Source organism: Nicotiana tabacum, chromosome 10 (assembly GCF_000715075.1).
Source record: "Nicotiana tabacum cultivar K326 chromosome 10, ASM71507v2, whole genome shotgun sequence".
Taxonomy (NCBI): domain Eukaryota; kingdom Viridiplantae; phylum Streptophyta; class Magnoliopsida; order Solanales; family Solanaceae; genus Nicotiana; species Nicotiana tabacum.
This window is the reverse complement of record NC_134089.1, coordinates 162,731,714-162,735,318: the sequence shown is the minus strand read 5'-3', so window position 1 is coordinate 162,735,318 and position 3,605 is coordinate 162,731,714. Positions and strand designations below refer to the sequence as shown.

At 31.9% G+C, this 3,605-nt stretch overlaps 1 long non-coding RNA gene across 1 annotated transcript; it reads right to left on the bottom strand.

The window, feature by feature from the left end:
- Positions 1 to 831: 831 nt before the first annotated feature.
- Positions 832 to 3,280, bottom strand: LOC107812962 (uncharacterized). Its single transcript, XR_001654213.2, has 5 exons — positions 3,153 to 3,280; positions 2,247 to 2,311; positions 1,748 to 1,800; positions 1,435 to 1,512; positions 832 to 1,182 (listed from the first exon to the last, which is right to left on the bottom strand). It is a non-coding gene; the product is annotated as an uncharacterized LOC107812962 (long non-coding RNA).
- Positions 3,281 to 3,605: the final 325 nt, after the last annotated feature.

Genomic DNA, 3,605 nt, shown 5'->3' with positions numbered 1-3,605 from the left:
ACTGATAAATGTTATTGTAGGCAAACTTCACAAGGGGCAAAAAATAATCCCAAGAACCCCCAAACTCCATCACACACGCACGAAGCATACACTACAACATAATGCATCTATAGCTACGAAATACATAGTAGCTAAATATGAAAATTTTCGTGGCAAAACACTTTAGCCACAATATTTTTTTTTCTGTAGCTTTCGTAGCAAATGTAGCGTAGCTTAAAGTTAGCTACAAACTTTACATGATCCGTGGCTGAAGACTAATACTTATTGCCACGAATTTTTTTTATGTTGTAGCTATGATGGTAAAAATTTCTTGCCATAAAAAATATACCTGTAGCAAGTGATTTTATTCTTTTGCCACGATATAAAATTTTGTAGCTATTTTCATATTGTAGCAACAAGATTTTGTGTTGTAGCAAAAGATTTAATTTATTTTCCATGCAAGCTCAACTTTTGGGGCTAAATTTATAATTTACTCTCGTGGCAATAGTACTTGTGTTTAGCTATGAATTCAAAGTTCATAGCAATAAATTAAAGTATTTGCCACAATAATTTTTATATTGTAGCTAAGGATTCATATTTTTAGCTGTGAATTCCATAATTTCGTAGAAATAAACTGAAGAATTTGCCACGATCAGCTATAGCCACAAGAATTTATATATCGGAGCTAACAATCCATAGTTTAGCATCAATATATAAATTTTTTGCAAAATATTTTCAATTGTTTTTAGTAAATGATATACATTAGTAAGAATACATAATTAAAGGTTCAACAATATCATTCAAGATAAATTAAAATACTAAAATATTGTTATACTCAAAATGTAACGGTATTCTTTTACAAGAGAGAATAATTTCATACATAACTCTTTTACAGTACGAATAATAAAATTTTTAAAAAAACAAGCTAACGTGAGAATGGATAGTGATGGTAACCATCAGCAGACAGTGAAGAGAAGTGAAAACTCAAAAGTGCTCTAATGCTTTTCTAAAACCAAGTTCCGATGGCGAGTTGAGAGACATTAGTCGATTGTATTTGTACCAAATGCATGAAAGAAATTATTGTTCTTGTGGATATCAAGAAGAAGGGCGCAGTAAATAAGATTGTCATGTTACCCTCCTAATCTTGCAGGACTGCCACCTTCTGTTTCTACAATTATATATGAACGAGTCATAGACTCTAACCTGTATATACAAAAATGACACCCATACCATAAGTTTAGTACATTAACTAGTTGGGACTTGTTAATCATGTTTGAACTGAACAACAGTTCCTTTGGCAGGGTAAGATTCTGCCAGAAACAACAACATGCTTCTTTAAAACCTTAAGATTATTAATGCAATGTATGTACCAAAAGACCGCAAACCATTCAAAACATAAGCCTTATTTAGCAGCTCTTAGTTTGAAACATAACACTATAAGAAAATACTACTAACCTCATAGCTGCATTCTTCTTAGTATCTGATAACGAGGTGTTTCCAAGTCTGAAGTTTTGTAAATCCTTAAGTTTGTAACTGCCAAAAAATTATATTCTCATATTTCTTGACAAAAGAAAAGATCACAAGCTAAACCAGTTCAACATCACACCCATTCCATAACAAAAACAGTCCTAGAGTAAAATATTATTATTCTCAATAAAATTTTAGAAGTCCTACAGATTTTAGTAAGAAGTTTGTAAACACTCCATCCTTCACTAGGTAGTATATCCAATTGAATTTGTTTTGATAAAGAGTAAAGTATCATACATACCTTATGGTTACTATACTTGTTTGTTTCTACATTGATGCCCATAACAGAAGTGCCTGAAAAAATAAATTCAGGTTTACTTAAACAGAATGAACTCATCACCATACCACAACATAAATTTGGAGCATATGCTTATATATGATTGTGCTAATGCATCTCATAATTTTACCCTTATAAGTTGTTGAAATATTTATACTGTATATTTGAAAAAAAAAAATCCACCATCTCAGTAAATGTATTGGATAGCGTCTAGAAGTGTTTAGGAGTTCATTGGATAGCGTCTAGAAGTGTTTAGGAGTTATATCTTTATCCTAATTATTGCATAGAAGTTTTAGAAATAAAGGAATGGTAATATCTTAACAACAAACTCTTCTTCACCTATTTGCATGCTTCCTTCATTGCTAGCAGCCACAAGAAGAACAAAAAATATATAGAAAGCAAAGATGCATTGCCATGACTATTTATTTAGTAAGTTGAACATCAAATGAATGCAAATACTCACCCTATATCCACTAAACTGATCATCAAATTTGGGGGAAAATTGTGCCTCCCCAACTCATTTGCTCCCTGCAAATATTCACACAGATATTAACAACCACAACTGTGAACAGTACTTAATCCAATAGAGAAAATTTGTTAGTATAGTTTTTTTGTGTGCATATAACTATAAATTGGGAACCACTAGGTGTGGCAAACGGGCCGGCCGGGTTGGATATGGTTCGGGTTAAAAATGGGTAATAAAAAACGGATTAATTATCCGACCCGACCCATATTTAATACGGATAAAAAATGGGTTAACCGGCGGATAATATGGGTTACCCATATTATCCATGACTTATTGTATATGATCACTTTGGGAGAATTCTTAGTCTCTATAATTTGAGGAACCCCAATTTGAGGCTTTACAAATGTAAAAGTTAGATCCATTGGTTATCCATTGGTTACTCATTGGTTATCCATTTTGCCACCCCTAAGCACCACCCAAAAAGCCATTTAAGATTCCCAATCTGTAAATGGAGGCAATGAAGAATAAACAATATACAAGAAATTATAGGGAAAAAAGCTTGTTCGGGCTTAGTACTAAAGAAATCAAGATTGAACTACTAATTCCCGTTTCATACAACAAAGTAATTTAAACAGATTACAAAAGACAAATATAGGAATTAAAATATATGAAAAAGCCCCTCCATTTATAATAATTGGAGAGATTCCTAATTCATTGCTTTGAATTTGGCAATCTTTTAAATTCTTGGCACTTATTAATATAAATAAAGAAGGGATTGCCATTTCACAGCCACACTATAATGATGAAACTGAAAAGAACTAATTTTGATCAAGAATCCTAGGAAAGAAATGGGAACAATCGAAATTAAGAAAATTAAAAAAACAAAGACTATGGTGATCATACCTTGGCGATTATGTTTTTCAAGAGCAGGAGGGACATGGGTTCAAGGGATGGTTGGTTAGAGTGGGAAAGGATTGGGAGAGATGGAGCGTATAGTTTTGGGGGAAATGGGTTTGGAGTCTGAATTTTTTAGGTTTAATGAATTGAGAGAGGCGTAATATTTTTCTTCTTTTTTCGTTTATCCTTTTTATTTTTAACTTTACCTTTTAACTTTCCATATATTTTCACCCACAAAGGAGTATCCAAATAAGGTATAAGGCCATACTAAATTTTTATTTCAGAATTTTGTAGTTATAATATTTTGTTTCAAATAGTTTATCTGGGGCAAAACGGTAACTTTTGCTAAAGTAAGTTTAACTTGTGGCAAAAACATATGTTTAGCTATGAAATTTTATCATAGAAATAAATATGTGACTATGTCATTTCGCCATGATAATTAATTGTAGTTGTTAAGCC